The sequence below is a fragment of the Mobula birostris genome, chromosome 23 (assembly GCF_030028105.1).
Source record: "Mobula birostris isolate sMobBir1 chromosome 23, sMobBir1.hap1, whole genome shotgun sequence".
NCBI lineage: Eukaryota > Metazoa > Chordata > Chondrichthyes > Myliobatiformes > Myliobatidae > Mobula > Mobula birostris.
The window spans coordinates 59587022-59600968 of NC_092392.1; the positions used below are offsets into that span (position 1 = coordinate 59587022).

Genomic DNA, 13947 nt, shown 5'->3' on the forward strand with positions numbered 1-13947 from the left:
TCTCTAGGAAGAGGTACAGTCGATGTTTCAGGCCGAGACCCTTCGTCAGGACTAACTGAAGAAAAAGCTAGTAAGAGATTTAAAAGCTTTCAAATCTCTTACTAGCTCTTTCTTCAGTTAGTCCTGATGAAGGGTCTCGGCCTGAAACGTCGACTGTACCTCTTCCTAGAGATGCTGCCTGGCCTGCTGCGTTCACCAGCAACTTTGATGTGTGTTGCTTGAATTACCAGCATCTGCAGAATTCCTCGTGTTCACTTTCTTAAATGAATGTTTTATTCATAGTTCAAATGCCCTTGAACTTTATGTTATCATTTGAAAGCTGTACGTCAGAGGGCACATTAAGCTATTTTAGTATTCTAGATCTTGATTCATTTGACATGACCTTCAGCTCTATGCCAAACCTCAATCTAACCTGAAAATTCAAAATAAATTACATATCCTTGTGCTGTGCTTAACTGAACTCAGTCCAAAGCAATCATTTTTTTGGGCATTTATGTTAGCAGGAATTTTTCATTAAAAAACGATCCAATAGGTTTATCGATTTTGTAATCATTTCCTTATTGACCAGCTTCTCATTTAACATGCATATCATATAGTACTTGAGACTTCAAACACATATCCAATGCCAGTCCATTATGCCTATCAACGTTTACAGCAGAAAAAAGCAAGGCATTTTAACACTGGGGTCAAGGTCAGGTTCTGGGTTAACAGATGGAACAGGGATAGCTGTTTTAAGAGATTCTTAAAATATTTCTGTCATGCTGCCTGGCCTGCTGCGTTCACCAGCAACTTTGATGTGTGTTGCTTGAATTTCCAGCATCTGCAGAATTCCTGTTGTTTCTGTCATCCCATGTTACTTTTTAGATCAAAATGCATTTTTAATAATACAAAGCTTAGCAAAGACCCAAAACACCACTATAAATACTAAATTTTTTCACTAAACGTAACCCTGACTTTTCCATTAACTCTGCAATTTTAAAACCTGAATAATATCTGCCATTGCCAATTCTGTCTTAGGAAGACAAAAAATATAGTCTTAACTCCTGAAGTTGAAAATACAAAAGCAAAGAAAATGCCATAATCCTTATCTTAATGCGGGAAACTTACCAGATTTCACTTAAGAACCCAAATTAAAGCAATACCAGCCTTTATTGAATAGCACTAGTTTACAAACTAATGGAAAGCTCATACATGCAACAGCCAAATCATTAAGACACTAGTTTCTGTTCAGAATAGTAAATAGTCAATCACAGTATCTCAAAATGCATATTTCTCTTGATGACACTCATTTAGAATATTCTATAGAATTTCACCGCTAAAATTGCTTTTGATGAAGGACACAAAGGGTTTATCTTTAGGACTTTATTCCCTGAAGTGCAGGAGAATGAAGTATACAAAATTATGAGGGTATAGATAGGATTTCCACTGAGGTTAGGGGAGACTAGAACGAGAGGTCTTGGGTTAAGCATGATAGGTGAAATGTTCAAGGGAAACTTCTTCACTCAGAATGTGATGAGAGTGTGGAACAAGCTGCCAGGAGTGGTGGATACAGGTTTGATTTCAACAGTTAAGAGAAGTTTGGTCGAGCGAGTTATGAAGGGCTCTGCTCCAGGTGCAGGTCAATGTGACTAGGCAGAATAGCTCAGCTTGGACTGAAGGGCCTGTTTCTGTGCTTTATGACTAAATAAGATCAGCATTCTCTGCAGAAAAACAGCATTTCAATGCTTTTGGAAACAGAAACAAAAAGATGGTAAATGCTTTAATTTTGTGTGAATCTGATGTTCATGAGAGGAACAAGTGAGTTTCGGTTGAGAAATAGAGCATCTGAAGCCATGCAAAGCAGTTTTACAGCAACTCAAATCTTGTTGCTCTGCCCCTGCACTATCAGCTTTCTGAATGGCCCACAATCACATGAACCTTACCTTGCTATTTCTCTTTTGCAAGATTTATTTATTGCAATTTATAGTAATTATGCCTTGCACTATAGTGCTGCTACAACACAACACATGATTGAGTTCACTTTGAAGTTTGAGAAGGAGAAACTAAATTCCAATGTGTCAGTATTTCAGTGGAATAAAGGAAATTACAATGGCATGAGGAGGGAAACTGGCCAAGGTTGACTGGAAAGGGACACTAGCAGGAAGGACAGCAGAGCAGCAATGGCTGGAGTTTCTGTGAAAAATGAGGGAAGTGCAGGACAGATATATTCTAAATAAGAAGAAATTTTCAAATGGAAGAAGGACACGACCATGGCTGACAAGTGAAGTCAGAGCCAAAGTAAAAGCAAAAGAGAGGGCATACAATGAAGCCAAAGCTAGTGGGAAGACAGAGGATTGGGAAGCTTTTAAAAACTTGCAGAAGGAAACTAAGGTCATTAGGAAGGAAAAGATGGATTATGAAAGGAAGCTGGCGACTAATATCAAAGAAGATACTAAAAGCTTTTTTAAGTATATAAAGGAGAAAAGAGAATTGAGGGTAGATATAGGACAGATAGAAAATAACGCTGGAGATATTGTAATGAGAGATGCAGAGATGGCAGAGGAACTGAATGCCTATTTTGCATCAGTCTTCACTGTAGAAGATATCCGCAGTACACCGGACATTAAAGAGTGTCAGAGAAGTGAAGTATATGCAGTGAAAATTATGACTGAAGGTGCTCAGGAAGCTTACTGCTCTGCGGGTGAATAAATCTCCTGGACCTGATGGAATGCACCCTCGGGTTCTGAAGAAAGTAGCTGGAGAAATTGCGGAGGCATCAATGATGATCTTTCAAGAATCGATAGATTCTGGCGTTGTACTGGATAAGTGGAAAATTGCAAATGTTACTCTGCTATTTAAGAAGGGTGGGAGGCAGCAGAAAAAAGAAACTCTAGACCTGTTAGCCTGACATCAGTGATTGGAAAGTTGTTGGAATCGATAGCTAGGGATGAGATTATAGAGCACCTGGAGGCACATGACAAGATAGGCCACAGCCGGCATGGTTTCCTAAAAGGACAACCCTGCCTGACTAACCTACAGCAATTTTTTGAGGAAATTACAAGCAGGGTAGACAAAGGAGATGCAGTAGATGTGGTGTACTTGGATTTTCAGAAGGCCTTTGGCAAGGTGCTGGACATTAGGCTGTTTAGCAAGATAAGAGCCCATGGAATTACAGCGAAGTTATGAACATGGGTGGAATATATGTTGATCGGCAGAAAGCAGAGAGTGGGAATAAAGGGATCCTACTCTGGCTGGCTGTCGGTTACCAGTGGAGTTCCACAGGAGTTGGTGTTGGGACCACTGCTTTTTATGATGTATGTCAATGATTTGGACTATGGGATTGAAGGATTTGTGGCTAAATTTGCCCATGATACAAAGATAGGTGGAGAAGCAGGTAGTGCTGAGGAAACAGAGAGCCTGCAGAGAGACGTAGATAGTTTAGGGGAATAGGCAAAGAAGTGGCAAATGAAATACAATGTTGCATAATGTATGGTCACGCACTTTGGTGGAAGAAATAAACTGGCAGATTATTATTTAGATGGGGAGAGAATTCAAAATGTAGAGACTTGGGAGTCCTTGTGCAGGATACCCTAAAGGTTAACCTCCAGGTTGAGTCGGTGGTGAAGAAGGCAAATGCAATGTTGGCAAACAACAGGAATTCTGCAGATGCTGGAAATTCAAGCAACACACATCAAAGTTGCTTCTTTGGTTCTCAGCCTGAAACGTCGACTGCACCTCTTCCTAGAGATGCTGCCTGGCCTGCTGCGTTCACCAGCAACTTTGATGTGTGTTGCAATGTTGGCATTCAGTTCTAGAGGTATAGAATATAAGAGCAGAGATGTGATGCTGAAGCTCTATAAGGCACTTGTGAGACCACACTTGGAGTACTGTGTGTAGTTTTGGGCTCCTTATTTTAGAAAGGATATACTGACACTGGAGAGGGTTCAGAGAAGATTCACGAGAATAATTCCAGGGTTACCATATGAGGAACGCCTGGCAGCTCTTGGGCTGTATTCCCTGGAGATCAGGCGAACCGGGGGGGGGGGGGGTCTCATAGAAACATTCCGAATGTTAAAAGGCTTGAACAGATTAGATATGGCAAAGTTAGTTCCCATGGTAAGGGAGTCCAGGACAAGAGAGCACGACTTCAGGATTGAAGGACGTCCATTTTGAACAGAGATGCAGAGAAATTACTTTAGTCAGAGGGTGGTAAGTCTGTAGAACTTGTTGCCACGAGCGGCTGTGGAGGCCAAGTCATTGGGTGCATTTAAGGCAGAGATAGATAGGTTCTTGATTAGCCAGGGCATCAAAGGGTATGGGGAGAAGGCAGGGGAGTTGGGATGACTGGGAGAATTGGATCAGCCATGATTGAACGGTAGAGCAGACTTGATGGGCCAAATAGCCTACACCTGCTCCTATATGTCATGGTCTTGTATATCAGTGATACGGCTAATTCTGATCTCAATGCACCAATGGGATATTTTTGCCCATTTTTCACTCTGTCACTTTTAACAGTACATTTAGTACTGTTAATCTAAACTTGCTTCCCACCATTTTATAATTAATCAGCCAAAAGATTCTCATCTCACCAATTTGTTCGTTTAATTATTATTAAACCATTCACAAATACAGCCGAGCAAAACAGCAGTACTCCAGGGCTAAGGTGCATAACACAGTATCAACGTCATTCGCAGCACAATGCAAACATAACACGTATAAGATATCAGTAAAATAGTCACACACAAAAAATATATAGTTCAAATCCAAGCCCATGAATGTTGCAGCAGTCTGCAGTTGAACACAATACATCTTATCTTCTGCTGTGCGAACACTGGAGGGCACTGACTCCTGGCATGGACGCCGGTCCACACCACCTCCGGTGAAGCGCTCAATTCTGATGCCTCTCTCTTGGGTGGCTGCAAACAGGCGACACTGCAGTTTGAGGCCTTGTCCTCTCTAGATTGAGGCCACACAGCTCCCCTTCTGTTCGCTAATAAAACAGTGAATCAGACTAGCTGCATTCCACATTAACAATGTCCAGCAGGGTCTTACCATCACAAGGACAGGGACTAGGATAACTGCTCACTGTTAGACTGGTCTGTGCACTGACGTCTCTCTGACGCAGGCAGCAGCATGATCTGCACCAAGTCTAACTCCTTCAGTTTCACCACCAACGATCAATTCGCAGATGGGGTAGACCTACAGTACTTAAGTCCAAACGTCCAGCAGGGTTTTGCGATCATAACAAATACGTTTAACAAAGACAATAACACCTTTGGTTGGCCCTGTAGAAACTGCTGGGTCTGAGCACTCTTCCATCTTCATGGAAGTAGAGCAGGCTAAAATCCAATCTTCTGTCATTCCAGAGTATACATTATGTAATGATTTGAAGATTATAAAATCAATGGCACTGTGAAGCAATATTCTGGGATTTTACATACTTAAGTGAATAGAAGAATCTTGGCCACTATAAACAAGCATCCAATATAAATTATAACTCAGTATTGTTCTCCAAGATTAAAGGATGAAAACTAGTATTTGGGAAGCATTCCATAGCAGTAATAAAGGTATGCCGAAATCAGTAACCGGTGAATGATTTTCCTTAAACTGTTAAATAGTCAAGATTACCAACATCCTGAAATACTTTCCTGTAGTTTTATTATTTTAAATTCGAGAACAATGCAAATTGAACAGTTCTTAATATTAGTCTAGTATTGATGTGTAGCTTGTATCGCCCTAGTGGTGTCCATTAGTCACACAGTATAAAGTGTTATTCTTTTTAACAGGCTAATTGAAGGTCAAAGCTTTCAATAAAATGAACACAATAACCGCAGAAAAAGTCATTACATCATCCAAAGGCCATATCTGGCTCACTGTTAAACCTTCAACCAATGCTTCGGCATAGTGGTGAGCTTATGGGATAGACCAAATTTAATGGCATGCAATCCTGATGCAAAGACTATTTTTTGGAGATCAGAGGGGCAGCAGCCAAGTATCGAAAGAAACATCGCACAAAATGTTGGGAGTGCAATAGGGTTGAGAAAGTGGGGCACAGTGTCTGAGGGGCCAGGAAAAAAAGGCCCAATGGAAATAAGAATTGGAGTTGATTTCTTATTGTCGTGTGTACTGAGATACAATCAAAAAACTGTTTTGCAAGTCAGCCATACAGACCATTTCAAAATATAGGTACATTGAGGTAATACACAAGCGAAAGAAGCAATAACAGAATACAGAATATAACGTTGCAGCTTCCGAGAAAGGATGATAATAAGGTGCAAGAACCATGATGAGGTAGATTCTGAGGTCAAGAGTTCATCTTTAATACACAAGAGGTCCGTTTTAGAATCCTATGTTTATAGAACAAAGTTCAGGGCCTTAAAATTCTCAACACTCTAGATGATTCTTGGAAAGGCCACGTTGCATAGCAAAAGTACATGACTATCATGTACTAAAAACACTGAGTTGAGCATGTTGTGTTAATTGCATATTAACTGTGGTTAATTGACAACCCTGATAAATATTTATACAGCTCTCTTAGCTTGGCAAAGTTTGATGGTGTATCACTTGAGTATTATTAAGATTTAACCAAATCACATATGGGGATACAAGTGCATGCAGGTGGAAAGAACCGCTTCTCAGGATGTCTTAAATAAGGCAGAAGCAGGAAGTTAAAGTGAATGGAGACCCATGAGGTCAGAATGCTGTGGTTTTAAGAGCAGGTCAGAGGCTTGGTATTCAGCCCCTGAAACAAGAAGCTTTTCCAATATTTGCAGGACAGCTCAGGAAGGTGTTTGAATACCTGAGCATTCATTCCATCAGTACACCACCTGAAAACTGCAGTAATTTACACGAGCTACACAGGCAGCGGTTGCGAATTTGCAACAGCCGGCTTTGGGAACATCACCAAACTTGTAGCCACTTATTCACCAAACTGTCCATCACCACCTGGACTACACGTCAACTCCGAAACTTCTTTCCTGTAGCTATCCAGCTTCTCAACAAAACTCATTCAGGTGTGATACCTTAACTGCCCCTGCACAACATCCGATAAATTGTCTTTCCTGTTCTCCCTGTTCTATGATAAGTGGGTCTATCCATATATTCACTGTATTTAAGTTTGGTTACTGACATTTGTGCACGTGCATGGCTCATGGCTATTTGCACTATTGTGCTAAAATTGTTGGTTGCTATTGTGTTGTTTTGTTATGGTATTATTCTGTTTTACGCTTGGCATGGAACCACTATCAATTCTAGTATATTTCACATACTGGCAAAAAAGTATTCTGATTCTTGAGGTCTGTCACACACCATTCTAATAAGGAAATGCATTAACATCCCTTCAACATAATTACTGGTTGAACTCCTGACCTAATCATTTCCCAAAATTTGTCTGGTCAACATCATTCCTAATGCCCTCAATGCCAACTAGGGGTAGGTAATACATCAAAGGTTTAAAGCACATTTATTATCAAAGAATACATACAACCTTGAAATTAGTTTCCATATAGGCAGCCACAAAGCAAGAAACCAGAATGAACACAATTAAAAAAGAAAATAAAGGCAAACACCTGATTGGCAGAAAAAAGGGGAGAAAAAACACAAATGCTGTTATAGAAGCGAGCAAGAACATTCCGAACCAAAACGAGTCCTTAGATCCGAAAACCAGAGCAGCCTAAAGTAGGCTCAAAGCCTTGGTATCAGTCCATATTAGCGGGCGCAGAGCACAGCAGCTGTGGGCAGTCTTCATAGCCTTAGTGACGTGGAGAGAGGAGTGAACATTGCAGGACAGCGAGTGAAATCAGCTCATACCTCTGATCCTACCTATCTCGGCCAGCGTTTAAATTGTCCAAACAGTTCATCATACCTCACACTAGGATCCAAGCACTGCTTCAGTGAAAGGATCCCAGCCTAGACCACGTTGCCTAGCAACTCACTCCAGGCCCAGGTTTCGCTGCCTAGCCCAAAGCCACTCTCAATATCTCCAAATCTGTTCAGCGTCAAGAGTGATCCAACTTCACACCTGGGCCAGTTGTATGGGCATCGAAACTCCTCTGCCTTGACTTCTGACCAATTGGCACACTCCATTTGTGTTGATTCTGCAATGTACCAGCAAGGCTTATCCCTCATATTCCTTTCACCTTCACTCGCCTCTTCATCGTCAACTTACCACAATTTACTTCAAAAAAGGTGTTATTCGTAATGTTGAATTTCTAGCCTTTTGAATGACCAGCAGGCTATTGCATACATCCGGCAGCATCATCTTAAACCAGGATGCCAGTCTTCCCAGTGACACCCAATCTTAAAAAAGTAAGTAGCAGCCTCACAGGTAGCTTTGGAGGTTAAGAGATATGGGGCCATGGAATATCGTTAAAACAAAAATATTTTGAAAAAGAGATGCCCTGTGGACCATTAGATAACCAAAACAATGCAAGTCAGAATAAATTTTGGATTAGGTTGAGGAATTTTTTCTCTTTAGACACTCTTGTAATGCTATTCTCAACAGTCACCTTTACTCTTTGCCCCTTTTTACTCAATTCTCTTACAATTATTAAAAAAAAGACACGAGCAACTACGTTCCACATTCACCACCCCTGCCTTCTCAAATTTGCAATTTAGAGGCATTATCTTTTCTCAACATCCTCTTCTGGTGTAGCTAACTGAAATTAAAGCACAAAGCATTAAGCAAAGAGGCAAGAAAAAGAGACCCACTTTTAACCTGGAATAAGCTACAACATTATAGCATTTTAACACAAAACCAATATTTGCCAGTTATTAAAAAGGTAAGCTAGTTTTAAAAATATTTCAATAATGGTTATGGTTTTAATACAAATCATTATATCTTTTCCTCCTCCACACGGAATACTGAACAAGCAAACTTCAGTGGATTTGAACAGCAAATTGAAAATTCAGATGACAGCAAATAATCCATAAAAACACAGAAAATCAGAATCTATTCAGCCCTTGAAGCAAAATACACCATTCAATAGAATTGTAGTTGATGTTCCATTTCAATGCCATGATCCCATTCTTTCCCGATACAATGGATGCCACTGTATCTAAAAAAAAAATCTACTGCTTAAACATATTCAGCAATGTGGTTAATTTTGTATGTTTCAATAGGTTCTACACTCAATCTTCTAAATGACTCTGACTGCAGATCTACTTGACCCAATCAGTTCTTGTACGTCAGTGCTGCCATCTCAGGAGCCGTCTGGCCAATCTTATATCCATATGCCTGGGGTGTGAAATACTCCTGAGCCACTTTGGATCTTAAGTTAAGGCACTGTTGAGTAAGTCAAAGGCTGCAATAACAGTAACTATTCAAATTAAAAAAAAACAGGAAAATTAACCTTCTAATCAAGTATTTAACTGTTCTTAACTGATAATTTATAATTGCTGGGACATGTAAAATTGCCTCTAATAATTTGAAATGAGCAACATAAATATGAACCAAATTCAACGAAAATAAAATTCAAAGTGAGCATTTGAGTTACCCATGCAGGAAATACCCAAAGAGTATTTCAGAATGAAGTAGCACAGGATACTCAGCTGATCACTCCAGCTCTCAGTGATCTCCTTTCCCAGGAAATATTTGCTTTGGGTGTCTCTTTATGGTATTTGCTTGTATTACCCATTCAGCTAGTGCATTCTGCATTAAAACTTATTTTGCAAAGAATCTTTTCCTCATATTGGCTTTGATACTACTCCCCATCAGTAATTTCAGATCTCTGGTTACCATCACTTCTTTCATCGTAAACAGTTTTGCTTTGTTTCTCCTAAAATTCCTTTATTTTTACTTGAAAATTATTAATACCCTCTCAACACAACTGCTCTTACCACATTACCAAGTTTCTTTATCCCTGATACTCTCAGGCCTAACACTTCTCCAAAAATGGAGATGCCCAAAACCAAATACATTTATCAGCGCAATGTTTTATAATGGTTTGGCAAAACATTGATGCTTTAAACACACTTTTCCTTTGGTAATGGTAAAAATTGCATATGATGTAGCCTCCTCTGCATGGGTGAGACCAATTACTGACTGGCTGACTGATTTGCTGAGCACCTGCGCTCTGGAGCTCCCATTGCCAACCTTAGTATTTCCCCTCCCATTCTCACACCTAGACGACTGTTCTTTCCTCCTCCACTGCCAGGAGAGCTAAACACAAACTAGGACAGCAACTCATATTCCACCTGGGCAGTTTTCCATGCAACAACATGAACACAATTCTGAAATCAGGTAACCAGCTCTACCTCTGCATTTCATTCTCCTTCTGATTATTCCTGCACACAAACCTAACTCTCTCTCCCTCAGACCTCCACCATCTTGTTTGTTCTCTCTCCCTCCACCTATCTTGTCCACCCATCACCCACACAATCCTCCCACTGATTCCCCTTCCCCGTGTCCCACCTGCCCATTCCACTTACCTCTTTGGTTGCATACTTCACCTTCCTTTCCTACCAGAATTCAAGATCTGCAGCCTTTTGTTGCCTCCACACATCACCTCTTGGCCTCTGTCCTTTCCTCCTGCACCTGACTCTATCTACCAATCCACCTATCACTTGCCAGCTCTTGGTCTCATCTTATTATACAGTTTATCTCCCCTCCATTCTTTCACTCCAGATCAAAACCCTTGACCCAAAATGTCTACTGTCCAATTCCCTCTACAGATGCTGCCCGACGATGAGCACTCCCAGTAGGTTTTTTGCTGAAAATTGCATATGTTTGTTTGAAAAAGCCTGCTAAACTTATTCAAGTAGTTTTAAGGATTTGGATACATCCCCAGGTCTCACTATTCCTCGATCCTTCGACATTGAACCATTTGTTTTGTTTTGCATTGTCTCTCCTTACTTGCTCTACTGGCAAGGATTAAGTCACACTTCATTCATATTACATTTTCAATTTGTCGTGTGTTTGCTTATTTCCCTACAACAAAATAGCTAACACTCATTGCTTTATGCCATCTACAATCAAAAACATGCCTTTACAAATTATGACCTAGACTGGGACATTAAAATAGAGTAGTGATTTTAACACTGGCCCTGCAGAAACACCACTTTATAATTCCATCCTGTATGAAAAATATTCACCATTACTTTATGCATTCTAGCTAATTTTATATCCACAATATCACAATCCCAACAGGTTTTAATTTCACAAACAAGCCTTATAAGAAACCAATATTACATATCTCTATTCCAAATTGCTTCCCCATAGACCTCACAATTAGAAGTTGATGTCCAGCAAACCGAAATGGACAATATAAAGAGACATCTGATAGGCCCATCCATTACCTTAAGAGGAAACACCAGAGCAATCCTTGAGCCCCAACACCAGTACCTATCCAGGAACTTCCAATCTAAGCTACCAATGAATTAGAATCACCTACTTAAATAATGTTAAATTTATTGCTTTGCAGGAGCAATACAGTATAAAGACATAAAATTGCTATAAATGACAAAAATAAATAAATAGTACAAAAAGGGGTAGCGTTCATGGACCGTTTAGAAACCTGATGACAAAGGGGAAAAGCTGCTTCTGAATTGTTGAGTCTTAGTCTCCAGGCTCCTGTACTTCCTGATGGTAGTGACGAGAATAGGGTATATCTAGGGTGAAGGATGCCACCTTCTTAAGATATTGCCTCTTGAAAATGCCCTTGATGCTGGGGTGGTTATGTTTGTGCCCGTGAAGGAGCTGGCCGAGTCTACAATCCTCTGCAGCCTCTTGCATCGGAAGCTTCATACCAACCTGTGATTCAACCAGTCAGAATGCTCTCAACCGAATGTCCTCAAACTCCTAATAAGGTACAGCTCCTGGTGTCTTCTTTGTGATTGGAACAAAACGTTGGGCCGAAGACAGATACCCCAAAATGTTGATGCCCTGGAACTTGAAGCTACTCACCCTTTCCACTCGATGACTGGTGTGCGTTCTCCCAACTTCTTCCTGAAGTCCACAATCAATTCCTCAGTCTTGTTGACATTGAATGTGATTATTGTTGTTGTGACAACACTCAATCAGCCCATCTATCTCACTTCTGTATGCCTCCTTGTTACCATCTGAGATTCTATCAACAAAAGAGGTGGTATTGTTGGTGGTAAAGGTGTGCACAGCACATAGTCATGAGCATAGAGAGAGTATAACAGTGGGCTAAGCACACATATTTATGTGCCAATATAAACTGGGTCCAAACATAACAAACCCTCCTCCCCCCCCCCCCCATTCATAAGAGAAATTGAGAAAGGTAAGTTTTTACATTGTTTGTAGTAATAGTTAAGACACTATCACACCATGAACACAGGAAAACACAATATCGAGTCACAGGAATCATTGACTGCTGATGTTGAGGCTCAGAATTAAGGGTCAGGTTACGGTTTGGGGACAAGAAAAAGGGAGTTAGAAGTCAGGGGTTTTAAATGAAGAGTCAGGGGCTCATGATCCAGGTTGGAGCACTCTGTGTCTAAGGTTGGTGATCTGAAGGCATTGAGAAGACTAGTGATCCTCAGGTTGGCAACTGCCGGAACAGAGGCCCATACAGATAACGTCCCAGGTCAGAGGATTATACAGGTGGAAGTCATGAGGACCAGTGATAAAACCAGGTCACCAGGATTAGAGGCCTGCACGAATCTGGAAGTCAAGGCCCAAAGGTCAAACCCATGATCAGTAAGTCCTGGGAACAACAAAGTCTGAAGGGAAAAGGTCAAAGTCCAAGAGTTCAGCAAGTCTGGAGGTGCAGTGCAGTGCCGTGCCTATAAAAAGTATTCACTCCCTCCATTCCCCCCCCCACCCTGGAAGTTTTCATGTTTTATTGTTTTACAATGTTGAATCATAGTGGATTTAATTTGGCTTTTTTTTTTACACCAATCAACAGAAAAATAATCTTTCATGTCAAAGTGAAAACAGATCTCTACAAAGTGTCTCTACAGAGAAACTGAATATGAGTACAGTTAAGTCAATGATCAAGAAATGGAAGGAATTTGGCATAGCTGTAAATCTGCCTAGAGCGCACCATCATCAAAAACTGAGTGACTGTGCAAGAAGGGGGACCAGTGAAGGAGACCACCAAGAGACCCATGACAACTCTGGAGGAGTTACAAGCTTCAGTAGCTGAAATGGGAGAGACTGCACATACAACAATTGTTGCCTGGGTGCTTCACCAGTTGCAGCTTTATGGGAGAGTGGCAAGAGAAAGCTACTGTTGAAAAAACTCATGAAATCTCAGCTAGAGTTTGCCGGAAGGCATGTCGGAGACTCTGAAGTCAGCTGGAAGAAGGTTCTATAGTTTGATGGACCAAAATTTAGCTTTTTGACCATCAGACTAAGTGCTATGTTTGCCATAAGCCAAACTGCTCATCATCAAAAACACACCATCCCCACCGTGAAGTATGGTGGTGGCTGCATCATGCTGTGAGGATGCTTCACTGCAGGCCCTGGAAGGCTTGTGAAAGTAGAGGGTAAAATACAGGGAAATTCTGGAGGAAAACTTGATGCAGTCTGCAAGAGAACTGCGACTTGGGAGAAAATTTGTTTTCCAGCAAGACAATGACCCCAAGCATAAAGTCAAAGCTACACAGGAAAGGCTTAAAAACAATGTTAATGCCCTGGAGTGGCCAAGTCAGAGTCCAGACCTCAATCCAATTGAGAATTTGTGCCTGGAGTTGAAAAGGGCTGTTCACTCACAATGCCCATGCAATTTTACAGCGTTGTAAAGAAGAATGGGGAAAAATTGCAATCCAGATGTGCAAAGCTGATAGAGACCTATCTACACAGACTCAAGGCTGTAATTGCTGCCAAATGTGCATCTATAAATACTGACTTGAAGGGGGTGAGTAATTACACACTCAATTATGTTGTGTTTAATAAGTGCAATAAATTTACACTAATTTGTTGCAATTTGTTTTCGCTTTGACACGAAAGAGTCTTCCCTGTTGATAAGTGTCAAAAAAGCCAAATTAAATCCACTGTGATTT

At 40.7% G+C, this 13947-nt stretch overlaps 1 protein-coding gene across 12 annotated transcripts in view; it reads right to left on the reverse strand.

Annotated features, from left to right (window-relative positions):
• nr2c1 (nuclear receptor subfamily 2, group C, member 1) overlaps positions 1–13947 on the reverse strand; it is a 126375-nt gene that overhangs the window by 99285 nt on the left and 13143 nt on the right. For 4 of the 12 annotated variants that reach the window (XM_072241471.1, XM_072241475.1, XM_072241469.1 and 1 more), the window contains exon 2: positions 11882–12044. The exons of the other annotated variants lie outside the window; for them this stretch is intronic. The gene's annotated coding sequence lies outside the window, so the exon portion shown is untranslated. The remainder of the gene's footprint in view (positions 1–11881; positions 12045–13947) is intronic. 12 annotated transcript variants of the gene reach the window in all.